Below are 25,236 nucleotides of genomic sequence, written 5' to 3'. Positions count from 1 at the left end.
TGAGTTGTTTTTCAAGGACTAATGAGAACTGTAATGGCTAATGGATGTTTACAGCCTCACTGCGCCGCACCATGTGATGCCTGAGCACCCGCTCCCATCCCTCCGAGTCTTTAATTGGCACCATCAGAGGACTCTTTAATTACATTTAAGCAGACAATAAAGATACTGGCCAAATCAATGGGAGGGAGACAGCAGGATGCTGCAGGAGGCTGGTCACTCCAATGGGCACCAGCCCAATGCTCCAAGCAGCAGTATGACTTGTCCATGACACTCTTTAGCGGGAGGAAGTGTTGAAGAATGCCCAGGTAAAACATTTCTCTACAGATCTTCCTACCAGTTCACCCATAGATTTGGAACAGGGCTGGCTGTTGTGTCTGGCCAGGAGAGTATTATCCACAAAGTAAGGACCCTCCGGGCTTTGAAACAGAGAGTACGAGTACCCTTGGACCCTTAGATTTATATGTTTTGTTCATGAAGAACGTACCTTCTTATGTGTTATATCCAAAGATTGGGCTATGGTTAAGGTCAATAATAACCAGATAATATTATTAGCAGGGAGGATTGACTTATGGTAAATCTACAGAAAAAGACCCCAATCTTTACAATATTTATTCATCTATTCATGCATGTATCCATTTAGTCAGCATTTATCAAGTATCCACTGAAAATAAAATACATCAAAAATGGCAGAAACATAGGTAGGCAAATAAAGGGACAGAACACCTCACTTTACAGAATGTTTCTAAGGGACTGAACCTCACAACTATGTTCCTCTCACTTGCACAGAAAGCCAGTGCAGAAATCATGTTTCTATGTCAAGGCCCCATACCTGCTGGATCTACCACTAGGCATTGCTGATCAGAGTCAATGTGGCGGATGACTTTCCGTTAGGTGGAACTATTGTTGATCAGTTTGTTATACTTACAGCAGAGATCAGCTTGGCTGACTAATCAAATACTCCCTCTGAGCAGGCAGGTGAGAATAGGGAGGGGCCTGATGATTCTTCATGATAGGCACAGTCTCTGGGAATGTGGAGCCTGGATAAGAGTGAACTGATGATGTGGCAGCTGGAGCGGAGTATGCTACTGAGAGGACTTTCTTGTAACCTAATGGGATCGCACAAGATCACTGGACATAGGCTCGGGGGCAGCAGCTCTTTGAAAACCAATCTGCCTGTGAGTGAATCTGCCACTGGCTATACACTCCTACCAGCCTTGGCCTTTCTTAGCCTTCTAGCCATTCCTGAGAAAGAAGCTTAACCTTTCTTGGTGCTTCCTATGGGCCATGAATGCAGCCATTCTGGTGATGAGGGTGCTGCTAGATAAATTAGAAGAGCAGTTTCCATAGCGAAGTGGGGGTGGAAGCCAGATTGTACAAGGATTGAGGAAGGAGTGGGTGGTGAGGAAGTGGCAGCAGTGACAAGTGAGTGATGCAGATAGATAGAGCAGTCACTCAAGGGGGTCAGGGGGACCTGAGCACGTTTATGAGTTTCTAGGAAGATGTCAACCAAAAAAGAAAAGATAGGAAATGCAAAAAGGGGAGGTGACTGATGGAGTAAGTCTCAGAGGTATCAGGAGTGGGGTGAGAATAGAATGACAAAGAGGAGGGATGCGCCTCAAACAAGAGAGGAGTTCTACCTCCAATAGTGAAGCGGGGACCGATTAAGATGCTCAGCATTTTTGACATAAAGATGAAGGAAATTAACAGCTTTAGGCTTTCCATAGTTTGTCCTCTGAGAAGACCAGGAGACCTCACTTGTGTTAGCCTAGAGTCTGGAAAGAGTGGAGAAGGTTTGGAGCAACCACTCCAGGTCTTCCAATCAGGAGCCACTCCGAATAAAAAGATTGGAGGGAGCCCTGACCTGGGCTTCCTGGTAACTATCTTTAGAAGACTCAATCAGTAAGGCCATCCGGTTCTGCCCAAAGAGAAAAGTATACAGTTGAATAGTTTTCCCAGAGTTCAGGGTTAGCACAGAGCTGCAGGTAGTCAAGGGCAGAGGAGGCTTGAAGGTAGTGAGACCTTGACGCTGAGGTCGAGACTGGCAGTCTAAAGGCAGAGGACAAATGAAGAGAACCGAGGGAAATGTCTGTGGAGTTTCAAGACTGACCTCAGGCCAGCTCGGGGATTGCAAATAGGTCCTTTTCCCATCATGGTGTCTTCTCATTCTTGAAGGGCACAAGCATATTTTTCCTTTCCAGTACCAGACAGGGGTCAGACTTAGTTGTGCTACCTCACTAGGCCCAACATCTGGTATTCTGGAAGTGACTTATTTGTGTTGCCAAGTTATGGCTTTCCTTCAAGGCATAGCAGGGCTTCCACCTCCATCTCCATGGCCAACATCTGAGCCCTCGTCCAAATGGAAGCACTTCCAAATCCCATCCTGGAGGAATGAACTCTCCCTGACATGTTGTTTGCCTGGATCTTTTGAAAGGTAGAATTCTCTATTGGAACATCTCAGGCAGAGAGAAACCCAACACTGGTGACCAAGGCTCAGGAAGTCACCAAGCTCCCTGAAGAGAGCCCTTGAACAGTGATGTCCTTCCCTACTGCAAGGGGTAAGGCCCTTCAACCCTGGTAAATTCTTGTCGGGATGATGAAGCCGCAAAGAACCATGTTGGAAGACTCAGAAAATCTGAGGAAAATGAAAGATGCCTGTATGAGAAGTGGGCTTGGAGTGCTCCAACTCCCATCCCGCACCTCACTCACTCAACAAGCATTTACTGAGCCTCCTCAATGCCAAGTTCTACACTTGGCAGTGGTAATACCCAAATAACGAGAACACAGCTGTGAAGAAAAGAAGAGAGCAATATAATGTGCATGCCAAAGGTGTTGCAGGAAGAAGGAGTAGATGACTGACCCACTCCTATATGGTCAGGCAAGCTTTTGAAGAGGGGAATGTCGGAGCAGCCCAATTGGGCGTAATCTCCAGCAGAAAAGAGGATAAGGTTGCTATTCCCTTACTCAACCAATAGTGATTCACTCACTGGCTTTCTAGGCCTATTCTAGCGGCTGTAGACATAACAGAGAACGAAAGAGCCCCAAATCACAGTCTACACTGAGCTTCCATTTTAGGGTAAAGGTAACCATGTTATTATATTCAGGGGATTACAAGTTGTTCAGCACGGTTAGAACCAAAGATGCAAAGCGGTTAGGAAGAAAACACGAATGGGATGGTATGTAGGGATGAAGTGAGAGCCCATCAACCCACAGTGAGGAGTGTGGAGCTCACCTGGAGAATCCCACACAGCTCCCATGTGTATTTTAGGTAAGTGTTGGGCAGCAAGATTGAATGAAGGTAGAAGACTTGATGTTGAGACCAGTCAAGAGACTGCTGGAGTGCTCCAGATGGGAGGCCAGGGCTGAAGGCAGCAGCACTGAAGAGAAGTAGATGCATTTTAAGGGTTTTCCAGGTAGGGTCAAAAAGAAGAAGACCCTGGATCACACCCAGTTTTCGTGTGTGGGTGCCTGGAGAAATACTGGGAATGACTGCAACACGGAAGTGGAGAGTCAAGGAGAAAATGACAACTTCTCAGACCTATTCCATTCGAGCTGCTGAGCGTCACCAAGGGGATCATCCTGGGATAGCATATTAATGGGTCTGAAGACAAAAGATCTTTGGAGAGAAACTTATACCGGGGAGTCATCAGCGTGCCAGCTCAGATAGAGGTGAGAGGAGGGAGGTGTGTGTTAGTAGTCAAGGCGATAAAAGAGAGCTGGGTCAGAGCCTCGGGATCCCCAGTAATGAAGAGGCAGCAAAGACTGGGGCAGGGGGCCCTGAAAGGGACCAGTGGGAAACACAAGAGGAGATCTGGGGCATAGCATGTGAGGCAGGAGACAGTTCAAAGACAGGAAGAGCGGCAAGTGTCAAATAGCTCTGAGTGGTCCTCAAAAGACTGAAAATAACCATCAGATACAGATGAAGCAACACAGGGGCCTTAATGGGATTGAGTTCTGGGGGAGCGAAAGTTGGAATGTGGTGGGGAGAGGAGGGAGCGGAGATAGAGGAGAGGCGACCATGCCCACTTTCCCAAGAATTTTCAAGGAGGCAATGGACAATCATTGGCTTGAGGGAGGAAAGTTTTATTTTTAGATGAAAATGTTCTATTTGTTCATAATCCCAAGCGAACCCGCCAGGAGAGATGGAGAGGAAGAGGGAGGTTGGAACTATGAGACGGACCAGGGTGATGGGTAGAGCAGAATAAATGGGGAGCCCAGAGAAAGTGGACAGGACTGACCTGGGTGACAGAACAGAGGAGTCTTCTCTGCTTCCCAATTAGGAAGACAAAAAACTGACAAAGGATTGGGTTAGGATGGTTTGTAGCTAGAAAGCTGGAGGAGCCTCAGCCTCACCATGGTGAGCGTGGGTCCCCAGCGATCAGACTCTGGATATGGCAGAAGCTGTAGGGTGGCAGCATCTGATGGCTTTAGTATTGGTGGAAGCTGGGATGGTGACTCAGGATGGTGTTGGGCCAGAGCAGTGCACAGATAGTTGGGCCAGGAGAGGGGACTAGGGTGTGCAGGGGGCTGAGGGTAGCTTTGACTTCTTAGACTTCGGCACCTTAAGGCTTCTGCCTTCTCTCCCATTTGGCTTGGAATCCTCAGAGGCCCCAGAATCCCACCAACCATAGAAAGCTCCAAGTTGCTCCAGCCGTGGGGGAAGGATGTGGACCAAGAGGTTGGCACAGACTCCAGAAGGAAGCAGCCTGTGCCACCTCAGTCAGCCCAGGATATTGGCCTAGATGACAATAGAACACTTCATTGGGAGGAGGACAAGGCAGGAGAGACGAAAGGAGGAAGGTAACAGACACTTATTCACGCTTACTGTGCGCAACGCTATGCCAGGGGCTTTGGGAACGTTTCCTTTAATTCTCAACCCAATGGTGTATGATGCTGTTGCCCCTGCTGCAGAGATCAGAAACCTGCACCTCCAGGTCGCTGCTCAAGCATCTGCAGACAGGCAGCAGCACAGAGCAGAGCTTTAAATCCAGGAACTTCTTCCCTCACAGCCAGGCGCCCCTTCCATACATACCCATCACCTCCTTAAGACTCTACCTCCACCACTCTTACACCTGCGAGCAGCAGCCACATGGTAGCCCCTGCATCACAGCCTCTCAGGTGAAGGCCTCCAGAGCCTGTAAGGGAACAACACTGCTGCCACAGACAGCTAAAGGTAAAAAGTTTAGTTTGAAAAAAACTTCTGGACTTGGAGCCATAAAACATAGGTGAAGTTAGTGCCTGGTTTTAAAACCCACCAGCAGATGAGTTGGAGATGTCACTTTGCACTCTAAGGTTCACCTGGTTGCTCTGCAAAACAAGAATCCCTTCCTTACAGAAAAACATACAATTAGGGACCTTCTAGTAAATATTTAACAACCAGTTCTTTAAAAAAATGCCTAGATTTGTAGGATGTGCTGACTTCCATAGTGTAAATACCTCCTCTCTGACTGCTGTCAAGTCAGTAAATACTGTCCCAGCATACAGAGTGGAGCAGAGATGAGGAACACCACGACATGAGACGGCATTCCCCCCAGACAGGCACAGTAGACAGAAGCAGCATCCAGGATAGCAGCTCTAGAATTTGGAATAATACAATAATTAGAAAATTATGTGGTTCTTAGTGTGGATTATCTTCATTATAAGTATAGTTTAACTATAAGTTGATATAGGTTCATCTTTAGCAGTAGCTGTACATAACAACTGGCTCACAAATTTCCTAACACATACCAAGCATCTCTCAGGAGCCAGCTCAAACACACCCCTGATTATAATGGATTAGTGGGTGCTGAATTAGAGCTGGAGTTGAAATTTGAACCCAGACCTGGCTAACTCCAGAGCCCACACTGCCACCAGCTTCTTGTCTGCACTGCAAGGTGGGGATTTGGTTGCCTAGAATTGCAGGTCAGCCTTGAGCACCATCAGGAAGAACAGAGGGAGATGTTGACCAGTAGGTACCCAACAAAGAAAGTTGGCATGGCTGGCCTCCTGTTGCTGCCCAGGTTTTGGAGCCAGCCTAGGCAGTGGCCACCTTCCCTGCCTCTGCTGATCAAAGTCAGCACCAACATTTTTTTTTCTTTTGTACTAAACTCAGGACCTTGTGCTTGCAAGGCAGGTGGTGGAACCACTGAGCTAAATCCCTGGTCATAAGCACCCACTTTCATAACTATGTCCCAAAGTCTCTTTCTGGGACCAAGAATTTTGTGGGTCTCCTTAAGAGAAGGAACTTTGGTCAACTTCCTCTATCCACTCCCTTCAACCTTCCAAAGTCTCAATTTTCTCCTATCAAAATGAGCAGGTTAGACAAGAAAACCTCAAAAACCTCTCCTAGAGCTGCTCATAAAATCCTTTCACTTGCAAGGATGCGGACCACAGGTGATGCTGGAGCTTCTGACAACTTCAGAGCAGACAGGTGATAAAATCATGCCAGGAGCCAGAGGATGATGAGCTGCAGGGGTTGGGCAGGAGGCAGAGACTGGGTAAGAAGCAATGTACTAGTTTCATTGAGAAGCCTCCTAAAGGCAGCTGAGAGGGCGACAAGAGATCATTTTTTGTGTGTGTAGGAGAAATGCCTGTCTGAAAGTAAGCAAACCTAACCATTTGGTCCTGCTCTCCACTGTGACATGCCTAACAGGTCATTTCCTCCTCTGATATACACCCTCTTTCTTTCTCATCTATAAAATGAAGAAGTTGGACTACATATCTGACCACCTCCCAATTTGACTGCTATTTATCCTGCACCCATGGGATAAAGATCCAACGGGGTGTGTGTAGACAGAGAAGAGGGGAGGATGTGGGACACCTGACCGCTGAGCCAGGTGGGACCAGAAGGGGTGGGAGGCAGTGGGTCATAATTACCAGCTTCAAGATTGGAAAGCTAGTGAGGGGAAATTAATGTGTGCCTCTGTGTGTGTACAGTGAGCTGAGTCTAATTTGGGAAGCCTGTGTGCGTGGTGTCGGCAATACCTCCAATATACAGGCAGCATCCCTACCCTAGTGGTCCTGAGACCTGGACACAAGAGCAGGGTGCCACCCCGTGATATAAGCAGAATGCTGGGCTGATCCTCTTGGTGTTGCCATGGGAGCCCAAGAAGAGTGCAGGCTGGGAAGCGACTGTTGGGCGCAGCTCCATCTCGAAGAAGCCTGTATCACGCCTTTGGCAGAACATCAGGTGGGAGTCTCAGTGCACAATAAGCTATTGTTCTTTGAGGCTTTACACCAAATCCGTTTCCAAGGTTTTATGAATCATTTTGCAGCTGATCTTAAAAAAATAATAATATACAAGCCTCGGTGGAAGAAGCCTTCAGCTTATTTTCTCCAAGAGGGGGACATGAACTCGAAGAGAACTCCTTCCCACCTCTTGCTTGCAGAGTTGCTTGATCGTCCCCACAGCTGTCAGAAAAGCCTCTTTGAAGGCACTGATGCTGCCTGTGGCACCGGCCACCTCTGGGTTGCTCCTCAGCCTGGGAAGGAAAGTGTGGATCCCGAGGAGGAAACAGATAAGTACCCAGATTTGGAGACTGGCTGCCAAGGAAAAATCAGCAGCTCGAGCTAGGACCAAGCAGTTGCTGTCTGACCCAGGCAGCCCCGAGACTGACCTGTGTTCTTAGGATGACGCTCATCTCAGCAGGAGCAGCCTGCATGGGGAGTGTGTGTTTGCCTTCACGGCATAAAGGTCACCCTACATACCAAAGGCTCATTCCAAGGGGGTGCATATGGGATTCCTGGCCAATGGTTGCCTGCTTTATTCCTTGGTCATCTGACTTCATGCCCAATCATTTTTCTATCTGTCTGCTGCTCTGTGGCTGAAGTTTCTTTCCTCTGTGTGTGTGTGTGTGTGTGTGTGTGCGCGCGCATGCGTGTGCACGCATGTGTGTGTATTTTTGTTTGTTTTTGGGGACAAGGTCTGGCTATGTACTCCAGCCAGCCTTGAACTCACTGCGTAGCCCAGGCTGGCCATGAACTCACAAGTGCTGGGACTAGAGACATGAGTCACTCTGTCTGGGTTTGAAGTTTTCCTTTGAAAGCCAGATCACAGATGATCATGGAAGGAAAGCTTGGACTCCAGTTACAAAAGACTCAATGACTGCACCACTGAAGGTTTCCCTGCTCTGTGGCAGAAGCCAGAACATTGAGTCACCCTTGGGGTACCTACCCCGGCTCCCTGCAGCAGGTGTCAGCAGTTTATTGGACTGGCTAGCAGTCCAAAAATCAACTCCACGCAGGGATCCATGGGAGATGCTCACTCATATCGGGTCCTTCTTGGTTTTGTCATTCCAAGTGGAAAATGGGGGGACTCATTTAAAGCTTACCTGGCTCCACCACCATCATTAGTGTGGACCCAGCCTCCAACTCCACCGGCCATAGCTGCATTCTTTCACCTATTCCAGGGATGGTGAACCTTTTAGAGCTTTCAGTGATCACAAAGCCCTGCATGGCATAGGTTTGCCATAGGTTTTCTGCCACTGACTTAGTCTGATTCTTAACCCTGATATTCCCAGCTTCTGTTTTCCCTTCCCCTTCTAGAGCTGAGCCCTGAGTTAGTTTCTCCTGGAGTCCTAACTTTGAAACACTTCCCAGCCCCATCAACACCATCTTTGCCTCCCAGGCCTCAGTCCCCACCTCTTCCTACTGCTTGGCTCCGACTTACAGATGGTTCCAGCGCTAGTTATTATTTAAACGAGCTGCTTCTGGCTCACATGTTAATTAAAACCCGCTGTCCAAAATCTCCTGGTACAATTTGCAGTGTAATCTGTAGCCTCTAGTGCATCATTGTATCTCTATTAAAAGGGATTCTCTGTAATGATGCGGGGATTTAATTAGTTTCTTTGCCAATGTTGTAAAACACAGTGATAAACGAGCCAACAGGTCCGTGGATCATTATTCTCCTCAAGATGAGCTTATTAGCTGATTATGAATCATTAACAAAGTCTACATGGGATTATCTTATCTAATTCAACACAATTTTTAACATTCAATACTCAACATCCATTTATTTCAACCAGCAACATTGTATGATGATTGCAATCTGTACGTATGGCTTCGTACTCTGGGCTTTTGGGTTTTCCCAGCTTCATATTTAATTTTAGATATACTGAGGAGAAAACAAGGTGAATTTTTGGTGACCACACCATGGTGAAGTCAGGTTTTATTTTATGGAGGGAAATAGCTACTGTGAAATGGGGCTGGGAGTGTGTTTGTGCATGCACACTTGTGCATTGTGTGTGCAAGCACATTTCTGTATGTATGTGTGTGCACACTTGTGTATGTGTGTCTATCTGTAGTGGAGGAAGGGACAGCCTGGGGCCACATAAGTTCCTATGCGCTTGGAAATGTGTGTTCCACATTCATGCATATTTTTGTCTACAGCCTTTGCACAGTACTTTCTTGTATGTATCTTGTATATCCTTTTGTGTGTGTGTGTGTGTGTGTGTGTGTGTGTGTGTGTGTAGACACTTGTAGACAAGTGCATGCACATAGGAGGAGCCTGAAGGAAAAGGAAATTCTGAATAGCCTTTCAGGCTGATATTATTCAACCACTCCATGAGATGTCAGTGTCCCCTAGAGTTTCCAACCGGCCCCTCCTATCTTTCTGGCTTGGGGTCACTCCCCTTTCAGTCAGCACACATACCGGATCCCGTACTTTCTCAGGCACAGAGCTGAGCATTCACAGCAGCTCTATTGGTTAGGGGCATTCTCTCTGTTTTGCAGCCAAGGAAACTGAGATCCAGAGAGGTTTAATGGCTTGTCCAAGGTCATGACCAGCAACTGGTGAAGCCGGGATCCAACCTAGCTCTGCCTCCTTCTGCAGCTCTTTCTGTGATGCTGTACTGTGCTTCTTAGCTGACACAGGCAATGCTCCCTCTGCGGTGCCACCTTTAAGCACACAACACCTGAGTCTTGGCCTTCTACAGGCTGAATGTGAGGAAAGCAGCTACTGCACTCAAGACAAGATGCCCCCTGGGAAGCTCTGCTGTGGGTTTGGTCTAACAGTTCACATCATTTTCTTGTCTTTTCACTTCAGCAAACAAATGGCTTCAGCTACTCTGGTCAAAAATATCACTCCTAAGAAGCATGATGGTCACCTAAGTGCACAAGATGTGAAGAGAAGAAAACTGAACAATTACCCCCTCAAAACTACAGTGACAATATGCATGTGAGCAAAACTACCATAGCTCAGGGGGCTCAGGAGATTCAGGAGACCTGGCGGTCAGCATGCTTAGACCTCAAATACAGAAGTCAAAGGAAGGCAAAGGAAGCTAACTCCACACACAGTGGGGAGTTGAAGAGAGTTGTGGGCCGAATTACACCCTCCCCAATTTCATATATTAAATCTTAATACCTAGTACCTCAAAATGTGAACATATTTGGAGATAGGATCTTTAAACATGCAAGTGAGGTAAAATGAGGTCCTTCGTGTGGCTCCTAACTCAATGCAACTGATATAAGAAGAGGAAATTGGGGCACAGTCCTCCAGGTGCAATGACTATGTGCATACTTCACTTTAATGTTTGTACCCATGCAGGTCCAAGTGCCCAGCAGGAGACACCAGGGTGATAAGAAATGTTTGAGATAAAGTATTGTGATTCCAAGTTCATCTAGTCAAATAAGGAACCTCGTAATTGGGAAGCTGAAATGAAGTGAGCAGGGGTCAGGAGCTCAAGCTGCAGCATGAGTGCAGCTCTAGTTTCAGCAGGAACATGAAGTTCAACAACAGAACAGGTCTGGTGGCAGGTATGAAAGTCTTCACAGAGTTCTCCACAAGCTCTCAGGATCAAAGTAGGTACTCAGCCAAAGTGTGTTCAGTGACTGAGCACCCATTAACTACAATTTCTGTAACAGGTAGCTCTTGGTATGTAACAAAGCACCCCAAAACTTAGCAGCTTAGTAAAGCAGCCGTTTGTGATTGATTGTAAAATATACAGGTCAGTTACACCTTCTGTTGATTTGAACCTGTTTTCTGCCAATCTGGCCCAGGCTGAATGATCTTGGCTGGGGACCACGTGATTTAGGATGGCCTCACCTGGAAAAATATGGCTCTTCTCCATGTGTCTCTCACATCCCCTCATCGGGCTAAGCCAAGCACCTTCTCACGTCAGCGCACAGTTTACAAGACAGTCTAGTCGGGCTGTCTCGGGGAAGACGGAAGTGCAAGTAAGCAAACCTACACCCCTACACCTGCTACCTGAATCACATGTGCAGACATCACTTGGCCACGGCAAGGCAAGTGGTCGGAGTCAGGATAGGAGAGGACTACAAAGTTGCAAGGCAAAGGGTTTGGATACAGGGGGGACAGTCATTGTGGCCACTGGTATAATCAATCGGCCACAGTGAATGAGTCAATAAAATGTCTGAAGCAGAAGTCAGTAGGAAGAGAGCTAAATCCAGATCCACTTGTTGGTAGGCTTAGGCCAATTATTTCTCCTGTCTTTGGTCTGGGTGTCTCAAAGGCTATAATAGCTAGGTTGAACCCCTTGCAGTTCTACATGGAGGAACTGTACACAACCACCTGACCCCCACGTTAGACTATTAGAGTGCATTAAAATGCTCTGTTGGAATCAGAAAGCAATGTGTTGTCACTCTTTCCTTCTTTTCCATATACTCTGCCTGGACAATCACATCCCTTCTCATCATCTTCACCACGTTTCTCCTGCCCTAATACAACTCAGAACCCATTAGCAGCAGTGGCTCTAGGGATAATATCTTGAAATTGGCAAGTGGGGGAGAGGGAGAAAAAAAGTAACTCCTCAGGGACACTGAAGTAAAAATCAGACAGCCAGGAGGTGCTGTGACAATTCTACAAGATTGCAAGAGGTTCTGATAGCTATCCCACTACTAATGTTGAAAATTACAGCTCTATATAAATAAATGATTGCCAAATCCATATCTCTAGCCCAGATTATTCTCCTTGGCTCCAAACCCATATATCCATCTCTCTGTGCATATCTCCTCTTAGATGTTCCACACGTCACTACCATAAAAATGAACTAATTCTCATCCTTACTAAATCTCAGTCTCCTCCTATGTTCCTCATCCCCATTACCCATCCAGTTGCCCAAAGTCTAAACTCTGGAAGTCAACTCCTGCTTCTCCTTCACTAATATAGGTCCATTCTATATCTCCACAGCTAACAAGCTTTTGCCATCTCAGGCGTTTACAGACATGTGATGAGTACTTTTGTTTAAAAAAAATATCTATCCATATCATTCCCTTGCTTATATCTCTTCACTGGCTCCCCAGTGCCCAAAACTCCTCACATTACTTACAGCACCTTACAGGACCTAGCCCCTAAATAGCTTTCCACCCTAAACTTTCTCCTCTCTCTTTGTGTGAATGTTAAGTTCTCACTCTCTTTACATTTTTTGCATGTAGTGTTTATTTCACCCTCAGGTTTCTGCATATGCAATTTCTTCTACTGGAAACACTCTCACTCTATCCCAGTTGCTTGAATGTTCCTTACTTCAAACCTCAGCCGAGACATATCTTTCTCAATGAAGATAACTTTTATGCCCACAGTTTGGTTCATGTCTTTTCCCATGGTTTTCCTTGCAGCACTTGTCACATTGTATTCTGCACCTCTTTGTTTTTCTGTGTCCCCTCATTAGTCTATAAGTTCTTTCAAAGCAGGAAACACATCTTAACCCCCAGTATAGTTTCTATAGTTGGAAAGGAGTTAACACAAATTGATCATATAATAAAGTATTGTTTAAGAAATGAATAAAACCCAGATGAATCGCATAGTTAATTTACATACCCTAGGGGAGTTTCCAATCTACTTGATTTAAATCTCTTTGTAAGATGCCAATAGTCACCTTTCAGATAGGAATCAAATAAGTTAAGGTTGTTATACCTGTGGTTTTATTAAACTAAGTATACTCAATAAACAGGAGGCAATTAACTGGGAAATTCATTCCTGCCCTCTGCTTACACAAGAATCTTACTCTATGTTCAATACCAAACAGGTTTTCCAATGAAGACTGATAGGATTATTGATTAATATTTAGATACTGATCTGCTTTTCAAACTTCTCAAAACTGCATTGCAAGAGGTCATTGCACAGTGAATGAAAATATCCATTGTAAGCTACTTACATTTATAATGATCTTAATCATAGTGTTTAATCTAAAGAAAAAAGAGAAAGTGTCTTCTTTGGCTTCAAGTAATTTTTGTAGGCACATTTGAATGCGTGTCATCAGAGGACAAACCATAAGTGAATGAAAATTTTGGCTCAAGAGAAAAATATTTTCATTAATAAAAGCAGCGTAATGGGATAAACTCAAGAATGGTCACAGAGAACAAATGAAAGATGATGAGGAAGTTTCCAGGAACATAGAAGGAATAGATTTGTGTAAAAGAGCAGGTTAGAGACATGGAAGGGACACATTAGTTTAATGGAGCTTCAGAAAAAGAAAATGGAAATGATAGAAATGAAACTTCAAAACTATTGGAACTGAGAATTTTTCAGATTTAAAGAAGATATAATTCATTATATAAAAATAGATAAAATGAAGATAATTTTATGACTAGAATTATATAGTAGGAAGTCTATAAAATACAAAGGAAAAAAATGAAATCTTTTAAGCTATCAGAAAAAATATTTAAGAAGGAATAATGGCAGAATGAGAAAAAATTCTCAGCAGAAACAATAAATAGCAAGGAGATAGTAAAGCAATAGTTTCAAAGTACTGAATGAAAATAGCTGACAATCTTGAATTTTATACCCATATAAACTAGCACTCAAATTTTTAAGAGAAAAAGTTCTGACATAGAAAGACTAGGAGTCTCCTAATTCATTTTTTAAAACCCATTAGCAATTTACATTTTTATTTCTGACTTGTAAAGGTAGAATTCCCATTTCTACAAAAACAAAAATACTGAACAGGGCTGCACATGTGGCTCAGTGGTAGAACACTTGACTAGCATGCACAGGTCCTGGGTTGTATCTCCAGCACTGAAAACACACACACACACACACACACACACATAAAAAAATACTGAACAAACTGAAAACCAAAGACTTCTTGAAACCACTAGAGAATAGAGCTCAAAAGACAAATCACTACTACAAATTCTGAAAGATAAGTGGATACAAAAAATTATAACCACAATTTGCTTAACTGAAGCAGAAGTTACTTCAACCAGAACACTGGTAGGAACGCTTAAACAATAACTGTGATGAACTGCTGAAGGTATAGACTTAGCATGAAAGTGAGAGACTCCTCAGAGCTGTAGTCTTGCTGCCTTATAGTCACATTGATTTTGCTTCCAGGAACTCCAACAAGTTGCCTTGGTAAAGAGTAAAAAAAATAAAAATGCCCTGTTTCTGACAGGGGTAAAAGAAAGGTAACTGCTTGGAAATACACCCAGAACATTCTCTTTATCAAAGGCTTCATTACCAATGGAAAAGACTTTAATAAAGCATCTCCAGTCCCTGTGTCACTTAAAGGGAGAACTAACTGAGGAACATTTGTGCAGGTCACAGATCAGGAACATAGATCCACTGAAAGACTGACTCAAATTATACAACTCTGTGACTTTATTCCACCCCCATCCCATTCCTTACGTCTACATTTACAAAGCTCCAGTCCGGTAAGAGAGGCTTACCACTAAAGGATAGGAAGGCCCTAGAGGGAAACCCAGACACAAGAACAATAGAGAAAATTCAAGATTTGACATCTGCAGTTACAGCAAACATTAAAGACAACACAGCTCATAGCCAGATTAGCACAAAACCTCACTCTAAAGTCCGATATGCCTCATCTCCTGATCCATGTCCTCCTTTCAACAAAAAAATGAGGCGTGATTAAAAGAAAAAAAAAAGATCTGAAAAGACATCAGTATCACCAGAGACCAATCATCAGAACTCAGATATCACAGGAATTTTGAAATTATCAGAGTGAGAATGGACAAAATAAGCAGTGAATCATAGAAGAAGAGAAATTAAAATTATATGTTAGAAACGAAAAGCATTGTAACAGAATAAAGAGTGTCTTTCATGTGCACATACATATGTAAACTGGACATGGCCAAGGAAAAAAATCACTGAGATTGAAAATATGTCAATGTAGTCTGGACTACATTGCAAGATTGTCTCAAAAAAGAAAAGATGCCAATGGACATTTTCCAAACTGAAATGCAAAGAGAAAAAAAAAATGAAGAAAGAGAACAGAATATCCAATAACTTTGTGATAATTTGTAGCATATAATTAATTTAGATGCCAGAAGAAGAAGATTGAGGGATAGAGAAGAACTATTTAAAGTAGTAATGGCCAGGAATTTTCCAAAAATTAATGACAGACACCAATACACAGATCCAGGAGGCCTAGAGAACATCTAGCAAGATGAATTTCAAAAAAAAAAAAAATCAATCCATAGAAATGTCACAATCAAAGTACAGAAAACCAAAGAAAAAAACAAAATATTGAAAGTAGCAAAAAAATCCCATTTTATTTATAGAAGAACAAGGATAAAAGTGAACCTGACTTCTCATTAAAAACCATGCATGCTGGAGCCAGGTATTTAGCTCAGTGGTTCTGCCACCTGCCTCACAAGCACAAGGTCCTGAGTTCAATAGGCAGTACAAAAAACAAACAAACAAGCAAACAAAAAAGCATGAAGGCTAGAAGATAATCAAGAAAAACATGTAAACCTTGAAGAAAAAGCCCATCAATCTGGAATTCTATATCAAGTGAAATGATTCTTCAAAAATAATAAGAATTAACTACTTTCTCAAACAAAATCTGAGAGAATTCTTCTCTAGTTCACCTTGCAAGAAATGGTTAGGGAAGTTCTTCAGAATAAGAAAAAATAATGTAAGTCAGATATTTGAATATATGTAGAAAAAAGAGCATTAAAGAAGGAATAAATGAAGGTAAAATAAAATATTTTCTTTTTCTTATTGTTAACTGATCTAATAGGAAACTTTTTCAAAATAATAACAGAAATTATCTATTGGGTGATTATATAGATACGTGAAATGAATTATGTGACAAAAAGGAGGAGTGAGAATTTTCTATAAAAAGTAATGTTTACTGTCTGAGAGATACTGGAGTAATTCTGAGAATAGACCTAAATTAGTTATAAGTACACATTGCAAACTCTTGGGAAACACTAACTTTTTTCCAAAAAGTATAACTAATATATTAAGAGAGAGAACACAATTATTTAAAGTACATAATTAAAATCAGAGAAAACATAATAGTCCTTCATAAAAAGGCAACTAACAAAACTATATCAAGATACGCATAACAAAAACCAATAGAATTGCCAGGAGAAATAAAAAAAGTCCACTATTATAGTTAGAGGCGTCAACTCTTTTAAGTAATTGATAGATCAAGTAGGCAGAAAATCAGTAAGGACATAGTTGAACTCAACAGCACCATCAATCAACCCAATATCACTGACATCCATCAACTACTTCATCCAAAAATAGCGCCATACACATTCTTCTCAAGCTCACATGGAATAATCAGCAAGCTAGAACACATACTGGTTCACAAAACATAGCTTAAGGAAGCTAAAAGAATAGAAGTAATACATTGTTTGCACTCAGATCACAATAAAATTAAGCTACAAATCAAGTAACAGTAAGAGACAGTTTCAAAACTGCTTGAAGATAAAACAACACACATCTAAGTAACACACGAGTCTACAAATAAGTCACAAGAGACATTTTAAAACATTCTGAGCAAAATGAAAATTAAAACACAATTTATCAAAATTTGTGGGATGCAGGCCGGGGATTGAGCTCAGTGGTTCTGCCACCTGCCTTGCAAGCGCAAGGACTAGAGTTCAATCCCTGGTACCAAAAAAAAAATTAAAAAAAAAAAAGGAATTAATAAAAAAAATTTTGTGGGATGCAAGGAAAGCAGTGATTAAAGAGCAGTTTGCAGTATTGAATGTATGTAGTGAAAAAAATCTGAAAATCAATAACTTAAGCTGTCACCATAGACAATTATAGAAAGTTTGAAATGTAAAAAGTAATAATTAAAATATCAACCAATGAAATTGGAAACAGAAAAAAAGAGAAATCAAGAAAACAAGTGCTGCTTGAAAAGTTCCATAAAACTGATAAAACTCTATCTGGGGAAACCAAGCGAAAAAGGGAATGAGGACGTAAACTAACATAACAGTATTAGAAATAAAAGAGGAGTCATTAATTTGGATCCCATGGACATAAAAAGAACACAGTAAATATTTAAATTGGGAATGAAGAAATAAAATTATTATTGTAGCTGATTTTATTTTCTACATAAAAAATCCAAAAGAATCAATAACAGCAAAAATAAACCTCCTAAATAATTAAGTTATTATGGCAAGGTTGCAGAATACAAGGCAAATATACAAAAATCACTAAGAAATCATTGGATGAATTTTTTAAAAGAACAATGTACAGTAGCACAAAAAAGTACTTAGATATAAATCTGCAATGATATATATAAGGAAAACTATGAAATTTTGATGAAAGTCTCAAGATGAAAAAATGCAGAAATAAATGGAGAGATATTCATCATTTGTGGACAGAAAAACTCAAAATGACTATGAGTTCATCTTCCCCATTTGATTTATAGATTCACTGTAAACCCAATCAAGATTACACAAAGCTGTTTTGTGAATAACAAACTAATTCTAAAGTTTATGCAGAAAAGCAAAACCCAGAGTTGCCACGCAAGTCAACACGTGAAGAACAAAATTAGAGGGTTGACACTACCCAATTCCAAGACATTCTATAAGCCTAAATTAATAAAGATAGCATTGTCTTGATAAGAGAATAAAGAAAAAATAGAAAGCCCTGAAACAAACCCACAGAAATGTAGCAAGCTGATCTTTGACAAAGGATTAAAGACAATTCAGTGAAGAGGAATAATCTTTTCAATAAATGGTGCTAGAACAATTGGACTTCAAAATGAAAAAACAAAGAGTTTAGATTCAGACCTTACACCTTCAGAAAAATTAAATCAAAATTGATCATAAACTTGGGCGAGGGATTTAGCTCAGTGGTGCTGCTGCCTGCCTCACAAGCTCAAGGTCGCAAGTTCAATCCCCACTACCCTCAAAAAAATTGATCATAAACAGTATAAAGTGCAATGCTATAAAATTTATAAAAGAAAATACATGAAAAAATTTATGTGACATTAGATTTGGCAATGAAATTTTTTTTTCTGATGGAATAGGGTTCTCATTATGTTGTACAGGCCAGTCTCAAATTTCCTCGCCTTAAGGAAGCCTTTTGCTTCATCTTCTTGATTGCTAGGATGACAGCTATACACCTGGCTTCAGATTTTAGATACCACACCAAAAGCATCATCCAGGAGACTTTATTGAAATTAAACATTTCTGCCCTATGAAAGGTACCATTAAGAGAATCAAAAGACACATCACTGAATAGGAAAAAATATTTGCAAAACAAATAACTGTTGCAGGGCTGAGGACTTAGATCAGGGGTTCTGCTACTTGCCTCACAAGTGCAATGTCCTTAGTTTAATCCCCAGTACCAAACCAAAACCCACAAATAACTATTTATCCAAATGATACAGCAACATCAGACAACCTCTGAAAACTTAACAATAAGAAAATAAACTCATTTAAAAGCTGACAAAAGACATGAGTAGACACTTCACTTAAATATATATAAATAAAAACAATCATGTGAAACTTGCTTAATATGTCATCAGAGATTTGCCATTAAACAACAAAATTATTACAATAGCCAAAAAAAATTTTTTCTTTGGGGGGTACCGGGGATTGAGCTCGGGTCCTTGTGCTTGCAAGGCAGGCCACTGAACCGCTGAGCTAAATCCCCAGCTAAAATTTTTAATTAAAAAAAACTAACAATGCCAATTTTTGGCCAAGTTGTGAAACTAAAGGAAGTCTTACTCAGTGGTGATGGAAATGCAAGATAGTGCAGCCACTTCAGCAGATAATTTCATGATGTCTTGGAAATCTAAATATGGCCAGGTGCCTGGCTAGCTCAGTCAGTAGAGCATGAAACTCAAATACAGCCTTACCTGACAATCCAGCAATCACACTCCGAAACACTTTACCTAGTAGATTTGAAAATTCATGCTCACATAAAAACATGCATGGGAATGTTTTTAGATGTTTTAACCATAATCTCCCAAAACTGGAACCTACATGTCCTTTAATGGGTGAATGAATAAATAAACTGTGCTACACGCATACAAAGAATATTATGTAGCAATAAAAAACAAGCCATTAACCACGAAAAGATCTGGGTGCACATTGCTAGATGAAAAAAGACAGTAGGAAAACTACGTAGTTTATGATTCCAATTACATAACATTTCAGAAAAAGCAAAATTATAGACAACAAGATGATCAGTGTTTGACAGGGACTTGGGAGTAGGGAGAAGCAATAAATAGGGAAAGAATAAGAAATATCTTAGAGCAGTGAAACTATATTGTATGATATTGTAATGCTGGATACATTACAATATATATTTGTCGAATCCATAGAACACAAAACAGTGGAACTTTATGCAAATTTTAAAAAATCAACTAGGAAGTCAGGGACCACAGGAAAGAATGCAAACTCTGATAAGAAAATCTAACAGTATTATAAAGGCCTGAAACAGCCTTACTGAAAGGGCTGCTAAAAAAGGTGCTGACCTCAATACCTTTGAAAGGTATTTGAATGGTAAAACTGAAGACCAGAAGGGACTGCCCTTGAGCACTCTAAATGATAAAGTTGTTGCTCTTCACAGAGGTCTGGGTCAACAATTCTGACATCAAAATATGTGTATTCTCGGACAGGACAGTCAGTAAATAGGTGGGTGATGTCAGGAGCCACGGTCCTCACTGTTGTGGTGAGAGTTACGATAACTTCTATTAGAGTGGGACATGACTGTATGAACTCATGGTTAGCTTAATACAGATGTAAATGGTTAATTACAGAAATATTAATGGAATCATCACAAAGGCTAATATTGTGTGTTAACTTGGCTGGGCTCTGGGGTACCCAGATATTTATCTAGAATTATTTCTGGGCATGTCAGTGATGGCATTTCTGGGTGAGATTAACATTTGAATCAGTAGATTCGGATATCATCTCCCGGGCTAGTGATTTAGCTCAGGCACTCCATCTGCCTGGCAAGAGCAAGATCCTGAGTTGGATCCCAGTCCTGATATCTTCTCCTGCCTTCAACTTAGATTCAGATTTGGATGGTAACTTAGACCATCTGTTCTCCTGGTTTTTCACATTGTCATCTAAAGATCTCGAACTTCTCAGCCTTGATAATCATATTACCCAATTGCTTATAGTAAACTGATGCAGGTATGTATTATGTACATTGGTTCATTGGTCATTGGTTATATCCCATTTGTTTCTGTGGAGAACCCGCACTAACATATCGCTTAATATAAACACAGAAAATTTTTGTTGTATCAGCTGAGAGACCCTGAAAGAAATGACACATCAGCAGCAATAGCACACATAAAGTTCAGATCTTGGTATCTAATACCATTCTCCAATAAAAGGAACCAAAGATCCTAGAGAAAAATGAATGAATGGATGAATCTCAGAGTGAAGCGGGAATTAGACCAGAGGATTCTGGAGCCTCTTTGTAGCGCCATAAAGTAAGAGACATATTGAAGAGGGTATGTCAAAGAAGCACCAGGGCAAATAGAAACTGCCGGAATACTTTAAACAACAAAATAAATAAGGTGTATCAGATTAAATCCAAAATATAAAATAAATAGTAAGGGGTGGGAGTGGTGGCGCATGCTTGTAATCCCAGCACTCGGGAGGCTGAGGCAGGAGGATTGCTGTGAGTTCGAGACCAGCCTGGGCTACATAGAGAGTTATAGGTCAGTGTCAACTACATAGTGAGACCCTGTCTCGAAAAACCAAAAAAATAAAATAAAATAAATAGTAATGAGCCAATATTTTATAAATAAATGATTGAATAAATATAATAAGTGATTTTTAAGAGATCTCCCAAAAAGAAGAATCTCTAATAATGTGTATACTACACTCTGAAGAAAGGGGAACCCCATCTCCCCACTCCAATGTGCACTGTACGTGCCATTTTCCTTCCAAATGTTCACAAAGCAAAAGGGGCAGGGAGGAGTTTACAGTTGAGAAACCTGACAAACACTGCCTCAGCCAGTGATGGAAGCCAACATCAACAGTCACAGATCATGCTGATAGTACGTTGTGTGCCTGGTCTTCCTCCAAAAAAACCATAGCCCGAGTCTTCAGACAAATCTCCACAGTAGGGCACCCTACAAAATAACCAGTACTCTTTAAAACTGTCAAGGGCATAAAAAGTAAAGTCTGAGAAATGCCACATTTATAAGGATCCTGAGGAGACATGGTGGCTAAATGTTGGGTAGTTTCCTAGACGGCCTCCTGGAACAGAAAAAATATGTTAGGTAAAAACTAAAGATGTCTGAGTAAAGTGTGACTTGAACTAGTAGTGATGCATCCATATAGGTTCCTTAATTATAACAAACATGTCATTCTAGTGTGAAATGTTAAGAATAGGGGAACTGTACAGGGCATACGGGAAATCTCTGTACTTATTTTCAACCTTTTCTGTACATCTAAAACACTATGACCATTTTGAAAAATAAAAATAGGGCTGAGAATGTAGTTCAACGTCCAAGTGATTGTTTTGCCTGTGTGAGGCTCTGGGTTTGATCTCTCGGGCTGGCCAAAAATACACAGAAAACAAAAACAAAAACTGGCCAACTATTTAAAAAATTAAAAAGATCTACTAAAAGATCTACTTCAACAAGAAAAAAGTGAAATTAAAGGGAAGGTAATGAAATAGGAACTAAAATATGAGTAAATTTAGTTATTTATTAACTGAAAGAGATTTAAAAAAAAAAAATAGGTAAGGGATCAGTGGCGTTGTGCCTGCCTGGCAAGTGCGATGTCCTGAGTTTGATTTCCAGTACCCAAAAAATAAAAAATAAAAAAATAATAATAGGTAAAAGAGATATGACAATAACTGTGAGAATGGTGTACAAAATGAGCAGTAAAAGAGTGTTAAAGTCTTTGTCATGTTTGGAAAGAAGATAGATATTGAATGACTTAACTATACTAGGAAAAAATGTGAATTTAGGTGTATGAATGTAGTAAAAAGTATGAAAAACTGAAGGATAACTACTATAAGACAAAAAAATGCAGTCTGTTTTCCAAATTGCCATATCAGGGGAAGTAGGGGGGTCAGGATAGATGTAGGGAAATTTTTGTATTCAACACAAGGCAAGAAAAGGAGGAAAAGAAGTAAGGAAGAGAAAACATTAAATACGAAATAATATGATAAAAATATACAAATACATACTTGCAAACAATATATGAGATGTATCTTGTACACACTGACCTCATCTGTCTCCTGGAGGCAGCTTCTTACTCCTCTGCAGACCTTGCCAAGTAACAGCCAACTCTGTGCATCTGTGGGTGGAGGCCACTGCCCACACTCTGTCTTCTCCTACTCAGTTGGCACTTTATGCCCCAGTGTACAGACCAGGTAACTCCAAGTGAAGTTCAGAAGAGTTAAATCCCCAGTGGGCAAGTTTGACTAGATAGGCGATAGGAAGGAGCCAAGAGATACATAAGTTTCCTCTCCTTCCCTCCCTGGAGTGTGTGTCTCTACACCGCCTCTGTGGGGACGGGCCAACAGGCCGACTGAGTACGCCTGTCAAGGGTGAGCCTTGTCTTATGGCTTTCTATTTGCTTTCCATTTTCCCTTGCTCTGGCTCCTTCTTCTTTCTTTCAGGATCTGCTTTTAAGACAAAAAGTAAAAAAAAAAAATAATAATAATAATAAGTCCACCTACTAAAATAAATCGTACGAATAGATTTAAATCCAACAAAAGCAGAAGAAGCACATCTGAAGCGAAATCATTTAGAAAGGTTGAAATGAAAGCATGGAAGGTGAACCGTACAACTACCTACAACAAAAGCTAGTGTAGTATTATTAATATGAGACAAACTAAAATCTAAAGTGTAACACCCAATAATTTTAAAGGTATGCATAATTTATATGTAATATACCATATATAATATCCACATAGAATGCATATTACATATATTAAGAAAGCAAAGAACCAAAGAAATGTAGCAATGAATGAATGTATACAAACCTAACAAAGTTACCTCAAAATATACAATACAGAAAAAGACAAAATTAGAAAAAATGTGAGGTTTGTTTTCAGTTTTGTTTTATGGTCGAATATTTTTAACAAACTTATCTTAGAAACAAGTACATAAAATATTAAGGGATAGAAATCTTGAGCAACCGAATCAATACATTTTCTAATAAATGTACATAGAGTTTTCAACCAGTAAATACAAAAAAAAATGCATTATTTTCTATTTTACATGAATCCTTTATAATAATAGAACACAGAGAAAAAAGTCTAAACAACAAACTTCAATACTATATAGACCATTTTTTCTTGTTGTGGTAAAACTAAGTTAGAGAGCAACCATAAAAATCAATTCAAAACCAATAAGACAAATAAACGCGTTAGAAATTTTTTAATGTATTCCTAAAGAACTCATTGTAAAAGAAGACGTCACACTAGAATTTACAAAATACTTAACCTGGATTGTAATTGAAGGCTGCATATAAAAATTATGTAACTAGAAGAGTAGTGATAAGAGGATTTGTAACAAAAACGCATAATTAAAATAAAATTAGAAAACAAAGGAGCTATGTTTAACTCAAGAATCAATAAAAGAAGCTGTAGAATAAATAGAAACAAGATTTTTAAAAAGGAAATATTATAGTTAAGAATAGGAACTAATGAAATAAAAAACAAGAAAACAATAGAAAAGATAAAGGAAGAGAAAATTTGTCTCTCTAAAAAGACTCAAGAAAAAAAGACAAGAAAAAAGGCATAAATGCCCAAACTTGGGGATGTAGAAGGGGATAAACACTAAAATCAAGACTTCAAAAGCCATGATAGGTCATGACAAGCAGTACGCTTTTAAATTTAAAAACCTAGATAAATTTTATATTTCTAGAAAATAAAAATTACCAAAAGTGTCTTAAGAAGTAGAAAACCTGAATAAATCAAGCCATTAAAGAAATAAAATGGTAAAAAAAATCCTCCTCAATAAAAATATTCACTTTTACCTGGAAACTTGGTACGTGACAGAGGGTGTGTTACAAACCAACAAACAATGAATGATATCTTCAATAAATGGCACTGAGACAATTGGCCACCTTTACTGAAAAATAAATAACAAATAACATAAATGCTCTTGATTTTTATTATATACAAAAATTAATTCCAGGTAGATTAAAAACCTAAATAGAAAAGGAAAAAAAATTTTGAAGTTTAGGAAACTATAGAGGAGAATTTCTTAAACAAGATACTATAAGACCAAAAAAAGTAAATAAATAAATAAATTTGACTTTTAATTTAAAATATTGTTCAACAATAGCCACCACAGCAAAGTGAAAGACAAGCCACAACAGCCACTTGGAAAATAGTCTGGCACTCTCTAATCAAGTCGAAAGTATGCATACCTTATGATTGAGAAACTCCCTTCCCAGTTCTAGTCCCTGGAGAAACTCACGCATATGCGCACCTGAAACATGAACAACAAGTTCATTGTGATGTTGATTGAATTATTTAAAAACCAAGAAGGAAGAAAATCAACAGTAGGACAGACAAATACACTGTGGAATGTTCAGTTGATCAAACAGCACTATCAGAGATGAGGAGCTAAAGTCCATATCACAACAAGGACTAATCTTACAAACACAGACCGAGTCACAGAAGCAGGACACAAAGGAAGGTACAACATGATTTCACTTATGTGAGATTCAAAAGAAGGAAACCCTAAATCTATAATGTTTCAGGATTCTTCCAAGGTGGCTAAAGTAGATAGAAAAGCAGAGTGTGACCAATAAAAATCAGGATAGTTGAATTTACACCCAACTAATATAAATACTATACTTGCAGAAAGGGATACGTGAGAGGTTTTTGAAAGTGACAACATCCTACTTATCCAGTTGAATGAATGGTAATTCCCATCGGTGTTCATTGTGCAATTATAGTGAACATGTTTGTGTCTTAAGATTCTTTTTGACTATAGGTTTCGTTTCACAATTTTAAAAGGCTAGAAGAAATGACAGGTCACAGATTAGGAGAATAGCTCTGTGATGTATATTACTAATAAATGATTAACTTTCAGAATATACACATATTTTTAGTTTTAAAATCAGTAAAAAAAGAGGACAAAAATATGAATCGAGCAATGA

The 25,236-nt window shown here is 40.3% G+C and overlaps 1 long non-coding RNA gene across 1 annotated transcript in view; it reads right to left on the bottom strand.

The window, feature by feature from the left end:
• LOC104863456 overlaps positions 1–24,828 on the bottom strand; it is a 44,055-nt gene extending 19,227 nt beyond the window's left edge. Inside the window, exons 1-2 of the long non-coding RNA XR_780581.3 lie at positions 24,499–24,828; positions 22,343–22,741 (exon numbers count right to left, since the gene is read on the bottom strand). This is a non-coding gene — a long non-coding RNA (uncharacterized LOC104863456). The remainder of the gene's footprint in view (positions 1–22,342; positions 22,742–24,498) is intronic.
• Positions 24,829–25,236: the final 408 nt, after the last annotated feature.

Source organism: Fukomys damarensis, unplaced genomic scaffold (genome assembly GCF_012274545.1).
Source record: "Fukomys damarensis isolate Sample0158 unplaced genomic scaffold, DMR_v1.0_HiC HiC_scaffold_23, whole genome shotgun sequence".
In the NCBI taxonomy this organism is placed as follows: domain Eukaryota; kingdom Metazoa; phylum Chordata; class Mammalia; order Rodentia; family Bathyergidae; genus Fukomys; species Fukomys damarensis.
This window is presented reverse-complemented; position numbering and strand designations above follow the sequence as displayed.